The following is an 18,730-nucleotide window of genomic DNA, read 5'->3' on the forward strand; positions in this document are numbered from 1 at the left end:
AGACAATAATATCAACCATTTGACTTTGGCTCGGGCTAATTTAGAACCAACCAATCCGTGAATTTGTCAGAACCCATGCTTACACTTGCACATTTTCAATCCTTCTACATAACATCAGGCGAAAACAAAACGCCAGAAATCGAATACTCACCGATATCGAAATACACTGCATATGAATATCTACAAAGAAAAATATCCACAATACACTTCTTTTTTACATAATGTATGTGTATCTCCACAATACCCACGTAGTATGAACAGCGCCTTCACACGAGTGCCCGATCGATGAACCGATCACTGACCGTCTGATCGCTGTGTACCTCACAAATCACACCCTGGGTGGTCAGCGATCAAACAGGCTCGCGCGCAACCCCTAAAAAAAACCCTCAGCGGGCCTCCCTCTCGTCGTTCCTCCCTCTCGTCGTTTCTCCAGTTGCCGTGCATCTTGGGCCCCGTCGGCCCATCGTCGACGAGCACCTTCTCCACCAGCTTGGCCAGCCGCTCCCTCACCGACCGCGGCAAGATCCTCGCCACGCTGTTAATCACGCGCCCGACGTCGTACACCTTCCTCGGCCCCCACCCGCGTTCGAACCCGAGCCACGCCGGCTCCGCCACGCCGAGGTACTCCGCGGACACCCCCTCGCACCGCCCGGTGCCGCCGGTGTCCAGCCTGCTGCCCCTGGCGGTGTCGTTCTGGATCCCGACGCCCAGCCTCGCGTCGCCCTGCAGGACCAGACCAGCCTTAGGGGAGAGCGCGTGCCCGTAGAGCGACGCGTACGCCACCGGTCTGTTCCCGCCGTACCCGCCGAGGTACACCAGCTGCGACGCCTCCACCCACATGCCCGCGCTGTGCTGTGAGAAGTACATCCGAAGGAGCTCGCGGGAGAAGTTGCTCACGCGCAGCGTCACGTGCTCCCAGCCGCCGATGTGCTCGCCGATCTCGCCCAGCGGGATCGTGAGGAGGCCCAACTTGGCGCGCGCCGCCCCGTTGAACGGGTAGAAGATCCACACGACGAGGTCTGTCACCGTCCCGCCCAGCATTGGCTTCGCCCGCACATACACCTTCGCGCGGGGGAGGTCGCCCTTCTTTACCTCCTCCTTCTGCTTGCTGTCCACCGGCAGGTGGAGCCAGTACCCGCCGTCATTGCCGCCGCCTTGCGGGAGGTTCGACCCGTCGGCGGCCACCGGCGTCGGGGTCTGGCTGCCCTTCTGGTACAGCAGCGCGCCGTTCTCGAAGAACCACGTCGGCGACGAAGGCAAGTAGCGCTCGTTCGGGTGCAGGTACACGTGCGGCCCGTGGGCCGCGAGGAGGGGTTCACTTGAGCCAGGTCAGGCATGGAGGACGTGTAACGCGCGCTGTTGTTCTTCAGGCATGCCAACGTCGAGGGGGCAGCCGGCGTCGCGCTGCTCTGGGCGAGGAAGGTGCCGACGTGCACGCCGCGAGCGTCGACGCCACGGACTGCCGACCTCAGAGTGGCGGCCCTGAAGCCGTCCTTGTCGCTGCTCAGCACCGACTCCTCGGTCTCGCACGCGTCGGCGAAGTTGGCGCGGACGCACCGGACCTCATCGGGCGAAGGTTTGTCAGCCGTGGCCGTGACCACCGCGCCGACCGCCTTGTAACCGTCCGGCGCCGTCGGGAGCCAGAAACGACCGGCGCCGTCGGGGCTGGACCAGACGAGTTTGTAGTCGACAGGCGCGGCAAGGAGCGCTCCCGTGCCGGACGTGTCCCGAGCGACGAGCACGTGGCCGAAGAGAGGCCTGTTATTGGGCTGCGCGTAGTGGCCGAGCACGGAGAAGCCGGCAGGGACAGGCGAGCGCTTGAAGAAGGTGGCACCAACGCCGTCAGAGCAACTCGAGTGAAGCGACTAAATGAGCTTTCATACTAAAATTTAATGGGTGAACATCAAAAATGGATCTCCAGCAGGGGAGCAAATGAGCTTTCATTTTGGAAGGACTTTCAATTTTTTCCTCCCCCAATTTGGTGGTCCTGTATTTGTGGCCCGTTTAGTTTCCAAAAATTTTCACTTCCCCTTTAAACACATGTATGAAGTACTAAATATAATTAAATAATAAAACTAATTACACAGTTTGGATGTACACGACAAGACGAATCTTTTAAGCCTAATTAGTGCATGATTAGCCATAATTGCTACAGTAACCCACATGTGCTAATGCTACGGTCAAAGGCCTCAAAAAATTCGTCTCATGGTTTCCAAGTGAGTTCTGGAATTAGTTTTTTAATTAGTGTCCGAAAAACCCTCCCGACATCTGGTCAAATACACGACCAGACATCTAAATTTTTTTTTTGCCTTTGGAACTAAACGGCCCTTGGAGTGCGCCCCACCGTTTTATTTTTTTTTCATTCCGACGTCCCTGCGCTGCAACCCTATCCGCTCCCCGCCACGGGCCTCGCCCACCTCGACGTGCTCCTCTCGCCGAGCTCCTCCTCCCCGAGCCGCGCGCCGCGCTCCGAGCTGGCGCCGCTACCGCCGTCTGCCTCCTCGACCGCTTCCTGCTCCTCGCCGACGCGCACGGCGCCTTCCAGGAGGCCGTCCTCGACCTCCGCCGCCACGCCGCCGACGCCCAGGCCGCGCTCCGCAGGCGCGACCACCCCCGCCTCGCCTTCGCGCTCCGGGCGCAGCGCCACGCCGAGAGGGACCTCGCCTCGCCTCGTCCGTGCGCGCCGCCGCCAAGTTCCCCCTGCTTCTTGCCGCGAGGGCCCAGCTTGGAGGCCGGGACCTCGGACGCGACGAGCTCGGGCACCCGCGCCAGCTCCGCCCGGTGCGCGTCAAAGTACGCGCGCCCACGAGCTCCCGGAACACGTCTACGGCGTTCTTGGACGGCGACATCTTGCCGCCGCCGTGGTGGTGGCCGGCGGGGGAGCTCTCGAACGGGTGCTGCTCCAGCACGGACACGGGGCTCAGCTGCTGCTTCTCGTCGTCGAAGTACTCGCAGTCGGAATAGCAGCAGCACTCCGCGGCGTCCTCCTCCTCCTCCACCTTGATGCCGCCGGCGCCGGTCTTGACAGCGCCCAGGTGGTCGGGGCGAGGGGACGGCGCCACGACCGCCGCCTTGAAGGAGTCGGAGAACAGCCGCCTTGAAGGAGTCGGAGAACAGAGGCTGCAGCTAGCTAGAAGATGAAGATGGCAGAAAAGGCTTTTTGTCAGACCTCCATCAAGAGCTTGTTCAAGGACCCCACCCAAGAGCAGAGGCTGCAGCTAGCTAGAAGATGAAGATGACACCATATTGTTTGTTTAGTGCCTGGACACCATGTTTCTGTCATGTGAACATGAGATATGATTCTGAGATATTGTACTTGAGATATGAAAATAAATAATTTCATATGTGATTCTGTTATGACTCTTGAAAGTGATTCATATGTGATTCTGTCATTTTGGTATAGGTGCTTGCTGAAAATGGATATGTGATTCATATGAGATTCTGTTATGACTCTTAGAAAATCAGCTGTCATTTTGTTTACAAGATTTCAAATCAGCTGGGCGCCTGGCAGCAGCAGCTGCATCCAGATTGTAGATGTTGTAAGCACAGCAGCTGCAGCTGGTTCAGTTACTTCAGCCTGAATGTGTAGCTTTTTCTTGCTTGCAATTAGAGCTGAGATGTAGACAGGATGCTGTTCTGGTCTCAGATTGATCAGGTTATAGCTCTAATTTTATTTAACTGAATTTTGGATGGTAGCCTGAATGTGTAGCAATGCACTATTTGAATCTTGTCAGGAGACTGTAGAAAGACCATCACACCAAATTTTAATATCACAAGAGACATGCATTTGCTTTGACAGAACAGCACATACCACATCAGAATTCAGATATGTCAGTTACACAGGCACAGTATCAATCACTGCATGGCTACAACTACAAATTCCACACAAGTTGATACTGATATACAGTTACAAATTGTTGAAACCCAATTATAGCTACCTAGAACTATGGATGGCCCACAAATGCTCGACAAGATCGTTTCGGAGCTGCTCATGTGTCGATTTATCCTCGATCTCTTGATGCATCTTGAGGAACTCCTCCAACAGTTGCGGATCACGATGCTCGTAGTCCTTAGGGTCCAACACCTTGGTAACGGTACCACGAAGAGGTCATCATCGTCAGATTCCTCCTCTTCATCCCACCACCGCTTAAGAAGGCTATCCATTTACAATTTCTGACCTGTACATATATTAAAATAAGATAATCAGTAGCTAGAGGGAGATGGAGTACTGCAAAGTACAATCTTGGGCAAGTAGTAAACAGCAGCTTACTACTTTAGAAAATAAAATGCACAATGTTGGATTATCTGATGAACAATGGGGTAGCTGCTTATTTCCACATTATATATACATGTAGCATGAATGGTTGTAAATAAAAAAATGTTCTGTGCAGGACTGCTGGCTTTAACCTTTCCTGATTACCTGGTGCTGCATATGCGCAAGTTTGTAATGGAGGCAGGTTTTGTGCTGCCAGGTTTGAGGTCCAAAGGTTCTCTGCTCGTGCATGCAAGCTCCCACAGATTGCAGTACTAAATTAGTATAATGGCTCCTTTTTCTACGTATACACATCTGACTATGGCCAGCCTAGTACAGGCCATCACATTCTGTCATTTTGAAGATGGAAAAAGCTAGTTATGATATGCATAGATGCATAAAAGCCTTGTCTTTGAAGTAGGAGGAGCATATTGCTGAAAGAGATAGCATGACAAACGGGAGAGATACAGCTCCCTCTCAGATTTTCTTAGTTCTAATGACACATAGATGTAATATCTTATCGCTCAAATTAAGTATGTAATATGCAGATGATACGAAAATTAATTAACTTACCACTGCTCCAATGCACAGAATGGCATCAAATTTTCCAGACTTCCCAAGCTTTTGTGCCGTGATGGGAACTTCAAAGCTTCCAGGAACACTAACAACCTAAACAAGTATTTGAATCAGAGTATAACTTGTGAGTTTCAAAAGTTTCTGGGGCCTTTTGGATTCATACACAACTATGCAGATCAGTACAAAGGTTGTTTCAAACCATGGTGCATACAAGTCTAAATTTATACATCATGCACTTTTATACATGCCATTTCTAATAGCAGGCAAAGGCTTTATATGAAAAGCAGGATTCCTATTCAAATGCAGACCTATGCTCTACATTTCAAGAGCATTCTCTATACAAAAATTTCAAGAGCAGATTTCCTATTCAAATGCATACCTCTGAATCACATGCTAAAGAATCAATCTAATTTGTATCGCAAATTAACAAGAATTTCAGATAGTGAAGCATGCTATAATACAGGAGGCATTGCATTAGACAGATAAAAAAAATCAATTTTTGTGCTAATCAGGGTCGCTGGAACAGGAATGTGAGTGTGCGCGTGTGTACCTGGAAGATGGGAGGCTTGAGCGGGAGGAAGCACACGCCGCCGGTACCTCCGCCTGCGGCCGTGCCAGGGAGGCGGAGGCAGCGACGGCGGCAGGTCGCCCCTGCTGGCGGCAGCCGCTGCGTGCGCCGCCAAGAGGCACCAGCACCAGCAGCAGTTCGTGGCGGGGCGCGCGACGACTACGCCTCCTCGTCGTCGTCGAGGGCGCGGGCGGGGGCTTGCCGGTGACGAGGCGCAGCGCGGCGACGTCGTCGTCGAGTTGCAGCAGCAGCGGGTGGAAGCGGCAGGGGAGGCTGGCGGAGCAGATCGGGACGACGGCCGGGGGCGGAGGGACGCCAGGACGGAGCGCGGCCGGTGAAGGAGTGGCGGCGCGGACGGCGGCCGGGGGCGGAGCGACGTCGAGGACGGGGACGGGACGACGGCAGTGGGCGGAGCGGCGCCGGGACGGTGCAGCGACGCGGATGGCGGCCAGGGGCAGTGCGATGTCGGGGACGGGGAGGGAGCGGATCGGGATGACAGGTGGGGCCAGCTGTCAGTTGAAAAAAAAACCAATTTACTCGGTCTGCTGGAGTGGAGACCCATATTCAGGGCTGTTCGGCTGATTTAAAAGCCGGCTGATTTAATAGTACCATGTGAGAAGAAATAAGTCAAAACAAGCCGAAATAAGCCGGGAAAAGAGAAGCGAGCAGGGCCTCAGATGAGTAAAATTTAAAATTGAACTTCTAAATGAGTTTTTGCTCACTCAAATTTAACAGCCGCACTAGAGTTGCTCTCATGGCCACCTTGCGTGGTGGACCACACCTTGTCGAACGTGGTGATTTGGCGCACTTCAAGGCCACCAAAACCTTCCATCTGAAATGAAGGCTCTGTTTAGATCTTTATATGTAAACGCAAAAAAGTCGTAAACGCATTAAAGTGAAACGGAATCTTGCTAATTTGAAGTACTAAATGAAGTCTATTATAAAACTTTTTGCATGGATGGACTGTAAATCGCGAGACGAATCTAATGAGCCTACTTAATCCATAATTTGCAATAGTGATACTACAGTAACCATCCGCTAATTATTGATTAAACATGGATTAATTAGCATCATTAGATTCGTCTCGCGATTTACAAACCCATCTATGCAAAAAGTTTTGCAAATAGACTTCATTTAATACTTCAAATGCCTTGTTTACATTTTTACAAGTTTTTGCAAAATGAACTAAACACACCCGAAATAGCAGTTCCACTGACCACTGGTGAGCCAATTATGTTACAAAGCAGAAAAAAAAATTAGGCTAAATTTCAAGTCAGTGTGATGGTCATTGATCAATATGTTCATGCTTGACGAAACTGTGGAAATTTTCATAACCACGAGCAGATAACTTCTGAAGCTTTGCTACTCACCTACTCTGAAAGTCTGAATAGATCGAGACAAGCATAACTTCAATGCAAGTTTGATCTGAGAGTGTGATTTGCCGGGCCAACCCAAAACCAAAATTAGGATTGATGGGTACTTGGATCATGGACTGGTTGATCCATTCCCGACCCACTTGCATGTAGGGTGGTAAATGGTCTTAATTTTTAACTTATATAATTTAAGGGTCGGATTCTAAAAAGATCGGATTTTAGTCTTATATAATTTTGAGCTAAAAAAATTAGAGAGAAGTTCAAATTACACCCTCGAACTATCGGAGAAGTCCGATTTTCAACCTTTAACTACAAAACCAGATAACATAGTCCATCCAACTGTTAAAACCGGACAAATTTGGCGACCTGAGGTAGTTTCCAAGACGGTTTTGTATTTTTTTAAAATAAAAAGTTCTAATTAGCTTTAAAAAATTAAAACTAATTCATTTTGAATTCGAAAAATATGAAACTAGTACTATTTTTTCTAAAAATATAACCTATTTACTATTGCTCTATTTGAATCTTAGTTATTTAAAAACAATAGACATAATTACAAGCAACTAAATATTGTGAAAATAAAAAAATGGATCTGAATAAATGAAAAGTACTGTATCGATAGATAGGTTATATTTTTAGAAAAAAAATTATACCCATTTTGTACTTTTTTGATTTAAAATGAATTACTTATGAAGTTTTTAGTTTAAACTTGAATATTTTCAATTCTCACAAAATAGGAAACCACCTTCAAAACCACCTAAAGGGCCAAATTTGTCTGGTTTCAACAGTTGGTTGGTCTTTGTTATCCGATTTTGGAGTTAAAAGAATAAAAATCAGACTTTGTGATAGTTCAAGGGTGTAAAGCGGATTTTTCCAAAACTAAGGGCCAAGTAGAATTGTGAAGAGAGCATTAGGGCTATGATCCATTACCACCCCTACTTGCATGACATGTACTACATCAGTCCTTAGATATTTGACTTTAGGACAAGCTAATTACTTCAAAAAATATTTTGTTTGTCCTAAGCATCTATGCTTAAGAACAGTGAGAATATCATTCAAGCACCGAATTTCATAGGAAAAAACACGAATGGATCCAAGTAATCAGTGAATTTATGAACATGGTGTACCTGAGGCCGGCCACGACGGTAGCGCAGCCGGAGGAACGAATCGCTTCTCAATGGGCAGCGCTGCCGTTCCCATGGGCACGCAAAACAAGCACGACTTCCTCCGCCGCATAACGGCGATCGACCGAAGAAGAAGAAGAAGGCGAGCTCTGAAGCCGTATCCTTGGCAGCTCAGAACCACAGAAGTTGAATCGAAGCAGGACGCGCCGAGTTCAACTCGTTCCCGCTCCTGACAGCGCCCTATGTACGTAGCTTAGGCTTGGGTTGGCTTGCGAGAAACCTCGAGCTCGCGGTGCTCACCAATGGCTTGTTTGGCGACGACCTCAGCTCACTACTACCGCTCGCGCCTTTAATCTTCCTCCGCTGCACTCCCCACGCGATGCACACGTACTACCGCTCCGTTTGTTTAGTGTACCGTGTCGCCTTGGACTTGCGTGCAATGGCCATTAGATTTAGACCCAGCGGCCGGCATGGTCGTGCGGACATGGTCGTCGTCGTCGCCGCCGCCGCCGCATGCCTTCGCACTGTATCATTTGAGGGAAACGTGCGACGAGGTGATAAGGCGAGCGACCGGCGACGACGACGCGCTGTGGGCTGTGTCGTGTAGTGGTTGTTAGGTCAGAGAAGGCGAGGCCTATACAAGTGTTCAACAGCCCGTTCTGATGGTGATCGACGACCTGACTATGGTTCGTCGAAGAATGTGTTGGAGTAATGGGCTTGGCCCATTTATTCTAAAGTATTAAAAGAATTTAAAGCCCACTATTAATGCTAGGGAATCAATGTTTAATTCCGTACCGGGAATTGAGGAGGATCTCAACCGACTTAAAAGGTGGACTTCTTGTACACCACTTGTGAAGCCGGTAAGAGGAGGACGGTGAACCACACGCGCGCGCGCGCTCGCTCGCCTCGCCTCGCCGAGCCGGCCGCGGCCGGACGGCGCGGTGCGGTGCGATGGCTATTTTGCCGTTGACAGCAATTAATCGTGCGATTAAATGTGCAATTAAATCTGTAATTAATGGCCATACTTTGACCTCTGCCGGCTTTGTTGTGAACGAAGCTGACAGATGTGTGTACTATCGCTATGGTGGGGCTGAAGGAGTGATTTTGTGCTTGTATGTGGATGACATACTGATCTTTGGCACTAGGCTTAATATGATTAAGGAAGTCAAAGAGTTTTTATCTCAAAATTTTGAGATGAAGGATCTGGGAGAAGCTGATGTTATCCTTAATATAAAGCTGGTAAAAGAGATCAATGGTGGGGTGAAGGATCTGGGAGAAGCTGATGTTATCCTTAATATAAAGCTGGTAAAAGAGATCAATGGTGGGGTGATTCTTACACAGTCTCACTATGTGGAGAAGGTGTTAAGTCGCTTTGGTTATAGTGACTATAAACCTGTCTCAACACCATATGATGCCAGTTTAATTCTTAGAAAGAACAAAAGGATAATGCGAGATCAGCTGAGATATTCTCAGATCATTGGTTCATTAATGTATTTAGCGAGCGCTACAAGACCTGACATCTCGTTTGCTGTAAGCAAACTGAGCCGGTTTGTTTCAAACCCGGGAGATGATCATTGGAAGGGTCTTGAAAGAGTAATGCGCTATCTGAAGGGGACAATGAACTATGGAATTCACTACACCGGGTACCCAAGGGTACTAGAAGGGTATAGTGATTCAAATTGGATTTCTGATGCTGATGAGATAAAGGCCACAAGTGGATATGTGTTTACACTTGGTGGTGGAGCTGTTTCCTGGAAGTCTTGCAAGCAGACCATCTTAACGAGGTCAACTATGGAAGCAGAACTCACAGCATTAGATACCGCCACTGTTGAGGCTGAGTGGCTTCGTGAGCTCCTTATGGACTTGCCGATAGTTGAAAAACCGTTACCGGCAATCCTAATGAACTGTGACAATTAAACGGTAATTGTCAAGGTGAATAGTTCAAAGGATAACATGAAGTCATCTAGACATGTGAAAAGACGGTTGAAATCTGTCAGAAAATTGAGAAACTCCGGAGTTATAGCCCTGGACTATGTTCAGACGGCTAAAAATCTGGCAGATCAGTTTACAAAGGGTCTTTCACGAAATGTGATAGACAATGCATCATGGAATTGGGCTTGAGACCCACGTGAGTCATTCTATAGTGGAAACCTGTCCTATGTGATCGGAGATCCCGTGAATTAGGATGGTGAAACAAACTAAAGTCTGACTGTGAGAAGAGAACCTTTGTGAAAAGGGCTCATTCCGTGTATAAGGTGCATTTCTCTTCTAATCTGTATGGCAGGTTGGTCTATACCTTAATGTGTGCCAGGTGGTTTCTTTTAAACAAATGAGTTGTTTTCTTGAAACAAAGATGTTGTCCTACAGAACATCTGAAAGGAACACACCTATATGAGTTTGACCACTGGTCATGGTCTATGAGAATTGGATATTCTCTAGAAACTCATGAAGGGCCTGGAGTATGACTTATAAGCTCCAAACCGCGGGGATGCTTTTGCAGCCTAGTACCAGTGTAGGGCTCTGGTCAAACTTGTTTGCACAAAACTGGCAATTCAAGGCATAGTCCATTGCACAGTTGTGAATAAGTGTAGCCTTTGTCCTAGATGGAAGTTCAACTTAACAGTCTCTGTCGAATACTGGTATATCAATGAGAGAATGAGGGTATTTCTAGTGTGGCTTGAATTTCTTGGTGGGGATTGTTGGAGTAATGGGCTTGGCCCATTTATTCTAAAGCATTAAAAGAATTTAAAGCCCACTATTAATGCTAGGGAATCAATGTTTAATTCCGTACCGGGAATTGAGGAGGATCTCAACCGACTTAAAAGGTGGACTTCTTGTACACCACTTGTGCAGCCGGTAAGAGGAGGACGGTGAACTACACGCGCGCGCGCTCGCTCGCCTCGCCGAGCCGGGCCGGGCCGGGCCGGGCCGTGGCCGTGGCCGTGGCCGTGGCCGTGGCCGAGGCCGAGGCCGAGGCCGAGGCGAGGCGCGGCCGGCCGGACGGGCGGTGCGGTGCGGCGATGTGATGGCTATTTTGCCGTTGACAGCAATTAATCGTGCGATTAAACGTGCAATTAAATCTGTAATTAATGGCCATAACCGCATCACCTAAATGACTCTGATGGTGTCCAGGTTCAACGATCCTGAGCACCTGAGTCACTATATAAGGAGTGCCATTTCCCTCATCCATCCTGCACCAGAGCACTGAGGCAACTCGGCTCCTCTCTTCTCCCTCTCCAGTTGCAACAACTGAGTTCCCCAACGCTAATTTCTGCGCGCACAGAATTAGCGTGAGCAGGCCTCCGAAACCTTGCTCGCCTTGAGATCCTGCACGGGATAGGCGGGCAATCAGGTTTTTGGGTAACGCTTTAGCGTGACTGCTCAAAAATACTAAGGCTTTGCCCGATTGTACGACTACTTCCTGGTGGACGAGCCGAACGACTACGTCGACTACATTCTGGTGGCCGAACGACTACGTCGACTACATCTTGGTGACCGTTCGTGGGACTGCACTGCGAACTTCTTCCTGCACCGATTTAGTTCGACTACTTCGACTGAGGCCAACCGAGTAGATGTCTACTCCAGTTGGTAACAGCGCAGCCAATGCCTCCGGCAACGGCCCCGCTTTAGGGTACTCCCTGAAACTTTGGTTATTTATATTGTTTATGCTTATATGTGTGATAAGTATAAACATGTTCACATGTTTTATTTTACTCCTTAAAGTCATAAAAATATTGCTAGTTTATACATTTAATTTTGGAATTAAAATATACCGAAAATTGCCTAGATTTCTAACAGAATGATTCAATCATTAAGTCTAACAAACTATATGACCGCGTTTGTCACATGAACTAACACAATATGGCTGACCAAAATAAAGAAACAGAGAGAGCAGTTGAAGATTCCGGTGACGATATGCAGAGCAAAGAAAGATTATTCGCAAGTGCCTTGCAACTTGCAGCAGTTGCAGGGGCTCCCTTATCCTCCTAAATCCCAATGAGACTATGGGAGTTTCCTAAATCCGCTGTAATAAGATTGTGATCTCAACTAGTTTCCTTTGTTTAATGTGAGGGTGTAATCTTCATGTGACTGAAAGTTTGTTACAACTTGTTATGGCTAATTCAAACAACAACTTACACGCGCATCGCTAATTCGACTAGTGCTATTTTAAGGCGAGTCGACATACGATACAATTGAACATTTTCAACTTTAGAACAGCGAGGAGAACTACAAAAGAAGAAGAAAAAAATCTTTTTTACCTTCCTGAACTTTGGAAGGAATTCATGTTTCCTCTCTAAACAGCAAAACCGTCCATTTGGACTCCTGGTACTCACGATACCAGACATATCACCTCCCTGGGTGGTTTCCATGATTGGTTTTCCTTCTTTTCTTTTATATTTATTTTGGTTGAATCTTTAAAAATCATAGTAAATAATATAAAATCATAAAAAGGAAAACTTAATTTTGTTGAACTTCACATGAGAAGATCTATGCAGTGGATATATTATATATTATACTTTATTATAAATTTTTTAATGTAGCTTTAGATATATACTTTTCAATAATTAATTCATAGCTATAGTTTTCGTGGTATTGTGCTTTGAAATTTTTATGGTGGCCTAAACATTATATTCTTGAGCTGTAATAAAAATTTCATGCTCATTGGATCAATCATGCATGAGTTGTAGATTTGTCTATGTAAATATTTGAAAAATTATAGTAAATAACAAACAAATCATAAAATGAGAAAAACCATATTTTTTGTATTGCACATGAATAAATCTATGCAGTGAATAAAATATGTGGAATACTTTAGTATAAAGTTTTTGTTGTAGATTTAAATATATACCTTTTTGTAATTAATTCATAGCCATAGTTTTCATGTTCGAATTAGGCTGAAATTTTTATGGTGGGATCATAATTATATGATTGAACTACTATAAAAATTTCATACTCATTGGATCATCCATACTTTAGTTATAGATTTATCTAGGTTTATCTATATATTTATCTAGGTTTACCTCGACAAATCTATAACTCAGGCATGATTGGTCCAATGAGTATGAAATTTGTTACTGCTCAAGAATATAATGGTTAGACCATTATAATAATTTTACAGTAATTGGACTATAGAAACTATAGCTATGAATTAATTATTGAAAAGTATATATCTAAAGCTATAATAAAAAATTTGTAATAAAGTATAATATATAATATGTCTACTGTATAGATCTTCTCATGTGGAGTCCAACAAAATTAGATTTTTTTATTTTTATATAATTTACTATAATTTTTTAAAGACGCAGCCAAAATAAATATAAAAGAAAAGAAGAAAAACCACTCAGGAAAACCACCCAAGGGAGGTGATATGTCCGGTATTGTGAATACGAGGAGTCCAAACATACGATTTTGCTGTTTAGGGAAGAAATATAGATTCGTCCTAAGTCTAGGAGGTAAAAAGATTTTTTTCCGCAAAAGAATGCTGTAGACTGACGAGTTTTTTTATTTTTATATTATTATTTTTCGATTTATCAAAAATATATGTCGTGATTTTTTTTCAAAAATGTCACCCAGCCGCCGGTTCATCCGGCGGAAGGTTGTTAACGCCGGATGAACCGGCGGTAGGCTCGTACTGCCGTGGGCCGTGGTGGGCCGGATCTTACCGCCGGTTGAAACGGCGGTAGGTCCACCTACCGCCGTTTCAACCGGCGGTAAGGTCATGCGTATTAAAGCCGCGCGCGCCCGCTCTCCCCAGCGCCGCCGCCCACCCGCTCCTCCCACGCCGCCGCCCGCCCGCTCCGCCGGCCGCGCGCACGCCCGGCCCCCGCGCGCCGGGCTTTGGCCGGCGGCACGGCTCGCCGGCGCTCCCCCGGCCGCCGCACCGAGACGGCGCTCGCCAGTCGGATCACAGATAAATTTTAAAATTTAATTTTAGTAATAATAGTTGATAGATTAGAATTAGAAATATTAGTGATTTGAATATAGTTTTATGTGTAGAAATAGTTTTACTAAATATTAGTGATTTGAAAATAAGTTATTTTGATACAAAATCGTAGAACATGTAATTGAAAATATTAGTTTACATACGAATATAATTGAAAATATTAATGAGTTCAAACAGACATATTAGTCTCATAAAAATATTATTAATTAATATTATATTACAAAAAAACAGAAATTATTGTCATTAATAGAAATTGTAGAGAAATAATTAAGATAGATGTAAAAATAGCAGAAATATTTTTTAGCATTGATTAAATTCTAAGGACGAGTAATTATTGTCGTAAATATTGGCAGACATGTCAGATGATTTGTATTTTCAAGTGTTTTATGGGTCAGGAGAAGTTAGATATGGTCCTGAAGTGGTAGATTTGTCAGAGTTTAGCTCGATCACAAAAAAAATACCCCGAGCTAGAGAGAGGACTTGAATTTCAATATCCAATTGGCTATTTAAAGCTTTCGGCCTTAGTCGAGATGAACATGGGATCTCTGTCATGGTAGTGGTCAGTCGAAGGGAACCAATATTTTGGGAGTTATTGCCTCTTGAAGGGACGCAAAATTGGAGGAACTATGTCAATATAAGTAGTAGCCGAGGCTTACCGCTTGTGTTGTTTGTGCAAGCATTCGAGAAGATTAGTTCGGGAACTGTCGGTACCCCAGGACTGGGGTACCCCTTCTTGCTGTGTCTAGGCAAGGGCCTTGAAGTTATCCTTGACTACGTCCAAACAGCCGGACCCCTGTGGTTCGGAGTCCTGATCTCTCGGCGACGGTTCCGGACCTGCCTCACGACTGGGAAAGATCCGGGAACGACGCGTGTCCCGGAAGAGGCGGGCAGCCCGAACAGCCGGGGCTCCGGACCTCCCGAGGGGTCCGGACCCCCGCGGAAGTCCCGGACCCCTCGCTAAGGGAAGAAGTCGACGCCCTGCCTCGGGGTGGTCCGGAGCCGACACGTGTCTACAAGCACGGACACGTGTACAAGGCCGCTTGGTCTCCATACTAAGCCTCACCTACCACTGCATTTATTGTGGTAGGTGGACGCCCGCATTGATGCAGTGGAAGCCGAGGCGGTTCTTTGACCAGGGGGCACTATTGATCGCGTATTACCAAGATAGTGGAGCCGCTGGCACCGCCCACGCCGCGCCTGCCAAGTCTGCCATAACAGATGGATACGACGGCTCGGCTTCACCCATTATGACGCCTACATAATAGCCTCCACAGACCACAGGCTACGCCGCAAGCTACGCTCCCCCAACGGACACCTTGGTGACGGAACAAGAGAAGACCACTGTAGCGCTAGCAGGGCGTATCGGAGGAAAGATCCGTAACCACTGTACCCATCTAAATACTCTGCGTAGTATGCTGCGCAGTCACGTTGGGCCCACCTGTCGGGGCCCCAACGTCCTATGTATCCGCCCCCTTGGTCTATAAAAGGGGGCGCCCGCCAGGGTTTACCTTTTCGTTTTTTTTCCGAATCCTGCCGTTTGCCGGAAACGAAATTTCCGCCGAAATTTCGCCGAAATTCGCTAATTCCGAACGGAAAGGGACCTCAAATTCAAAAAACGAAATTTCGATGAATTCCGACCGAAATTTCGGTGATTTCGACCGAAATTCGGTGATTTTCGACCGGAAAATTATGTAATTTGTGTTTTTCCTACTGTTCCCGAGGTCAAATGAAAAACTTTTGAATACCAACTTTGTTCAGTTTTTCGAGATCTACAACTTTTGTTTTACGAACTTTTTCATTTAAGCAATGGTTTGAAAGTTATTTAATTATTTCAAAAACTACCAATTAAAAGTCTTTCATTTCATGTGACAACTTCTATTTTCTCTCTTAGGCCTCAAGTGGACTTTTATTATTCTTGTTATTGCGGATATGCCTATAAATTATTACAACATAATACATCCAAAGTATATTAGATTTATTACAATCCAAAGATACAACAGAGGCAAAGGCATAGTCCATACTAAGTCCATGTAGTATATTCTCTGCATTTAAATACAACAGAGTACACCAATTGGTATATATATTCATCATCTGACAAGGAAGCTTAATTTGTGTAACAATGTTAGAAATTATTCTGTTGACTGCGCATACATTGTAAAATAAGAAAACGAATCTAATCTGTTTCGGTAGTTTACCATCCTTGATAGGACAAAGATACTTTATTCGTGCGTACAAGGCAAGCAACCTATATAGCACAAGCCTAGCAGTCAAATCTCCAGACAAATTTTTATTTTAAAGTGTGAGTTCGGTCATGAAAAACATATTAATAGCTGGTTAAAATTTTCAAGTTCTCAAATACTCCAATCTGTTTTACTCCTACTACTTGCCATCCTAAAATAATTACGGTCTCTCACAAATTTTGTCGCTAACTTTAAGGAAAAGCATGCATATAGATATTATTACAGGAAAAAACAATTCACATGCATGATACGTACGGATTCATCGTCAGAGTTAATTCTACATTACTACAACTTCTCATGGTTTCTGCGTATAGCTAGCAGAAGCGACATAATTAAAGAGTAAACGTGCGTTTGTATTGCACACCTGCCCATGTCATGTCCAAACCACAAGCAAATTCCTAACAAATAAAGAAGAAGCGTTTATGTGCGTATGAAATTGAATAGGTACCTCACCAACATCATGATAAACCAAAGTCTAGTTGAAGTCGAGGGGAGAAAACAAATTTTTGCACATGAAATGACGAGTCATTCAAATTACAGTTTCAAATGTTAATTTTAGCCTAGCAAATGATCTTAGATTTGAGTGTGTTCTAGTCCTATTTGCTCAGAAGAACACCTAGTTTTTTATAATATTTTTTTCGAATTTTTTATAAATATTTTTGAATTTTTAAATTTGAAAACGAAAAATACCGAAATTTTTCTTCCCGGTAACTAGCGAAAACGAAAAAAACACCGAAATTTCGGCGAAATTCGACCGAAAAGTTGAACCCTGGCGCCCGCTAGAAGGAAGACTCAAGCTGGGTGAGAGCCAAGGCCCGGCAGAGGATAGACTCATACACAACAGAGATCAAAACTTCTCCCAGTGGATGTAGGGTATTACGCTCCGGCGGCCCGAACCACTCTAGATCGTGTGTTCTTGTGTGCTTACCTCAGAGCTAGATCAGCCCAATCGCCTAGTACCTCCCCGAGCACTCCCTCTCTGGGAATAGGCGGGTGCGTTCCGCCACCCGGCTGTGGGTACCCTAGAAATCCCACGACAGGAACTGAAGCGGGTGGAGATCATGAAGGGCAGGGAGATATAGTATCGGAAGAAACCGAAACGATGCATGAACCTCATGAAGAAGGTGGTGAACTCGAGATTTTAGAAGATGATAGACATGCTGCACACGAACCTCGTCAAGCAACTGGTCAGGCTGATGAAGGGGAAAACATTCCTGAGATAGTTGAAGAGTTTCAGAGGGAGGGTGAACAACAGCACAATGCAATGAATGATGACTCCTCGGATGATGATGATGATGACGATGATTATCATGTCCCACAGAACTGGTCCGGGTATGATTTTTCAAAATTAAGTGTAAATGAAGGTGAAGCGGTCCCTTGGGAGTACAGGCAAAATGAGGTATGCTTCGGTTCGGTGTATGCCAACAGTCTGCGAACCTCTTCTGGATCTCTTCTTTATCTTTCTTGCGCTTCTCCTCCATTTTTTCCTCTTGCAGCATTCGCTGCCACCTTTCCGCAGCCCACCTTGCTTTGCGCTCAACGTGTTCCTTAGCTTCGGTCGATTGCTCCGTGTCCAGCCACTGTATGAAATCACAAAGAGGTGGTGGACTCTATTTCCAAGCCGAGTTAGAATTAACTTACTGAACTCCGAAGGCGCAAACAAGATAGTGCGAGGTGATACATTCGCTTTGTCCTTGCCGTAGCGCTTTGGCGGATCGTACTCGTAGTTCTCACACATGAAGAACCTCCTGCCGAAGTCATCGCCCAAAACTTTGGACTCCATCAGCTTGCACAACGAACCGCAGAAGCACATTGGAATCTGCACTCCTTGAGGCACAGGTTCTCTAATCTTGTTCCACGGAATGTAGGTAGAACCAGAGAAAGACATGGTGGTCGTGCGGGGATGGCTAAAAACTTCGTATGAGATGGCTATTGACTTCATATGAGATGGGGCGATGTTATATTTATAGATGGAGCTATTTGGTCTATAGGCATGGTTCACGCATGTCTATCGCCGTTTCAAATGGCGGTAGGTCCTCCCACATTTTTAATTATAGTGGGGGTGCAGAAGAATCTGATGCAAGGTGACAGGACATCGAAATCGTAATTGAAGCTCATGATTATATTTTCACAGACTATTAGAGTTAAATCTAATTTGTATAAATTTTATAAAATATATTTCCCTAACCTCCGCTATTTCTATTATTTTCTGAAATATCTCTAAACGTAAAGAAAATAATTACAGTTCAGACAGCCTATAAAATAATTATACAATTAATTACAGCAGTGAGAGCATGTAAAATAATTAAAAAAAATTGTGGGAATACCTACCACCGTTTCAAACGGCGGTAGGGCACTGGCCGTCTACAGAATGTCTACAGCCGGCTATAGCCGCGTTGTAGCCCGACGGTAGCACTTATCGCCGGTTCGTTTGGCGGTAAGGAGCTACCGCTGAATGAAACGGCGGTAAGTTCCATGGGCCGTGGGCCAAGGATCTTACCGCCGGTTCATCCGGCGGTAACTCCTTACCGCCAAACGAACCGGCGGCAGGGTGACATTTTTGCAAAAAAAATATAACGACATATTTTTTGATAAATCGAATAAAAAATAATAAAAAATAAAAAAATTCTAGACTGACGAGGAGCGAGCGCCAACC

At 45.8% G+C, this 18,730-nt stretch overlaps 1 pseudogene; it reads right to left on the minus strand.

Annotated features, from left to right (window-relative positions):
• Window positions 1-95: 95 nt before the first annotated feature.
• LOC120662895 lies at window positions 96-8,352 on the minus strand (annotated as a pseudogene).
• Window positions 8,353-18,730: the final 10,378 nt, after the last annotated feature.

This window comes from Panicum virgatum, chromosome 2N, assembly GCF_016808335.1.
Source record: "Panicum virgatum strain AP13 chromosome 2N, P.virgatum_v5, whole genome shotgun sequence".
In the NCBI taxonomy this organism is placed as follows: Eukaryota; Viridiplantae; Streptophyta; class Magnoliopsida; order Poales; family Poaceae; genus Panicum; species Panicum virgatum.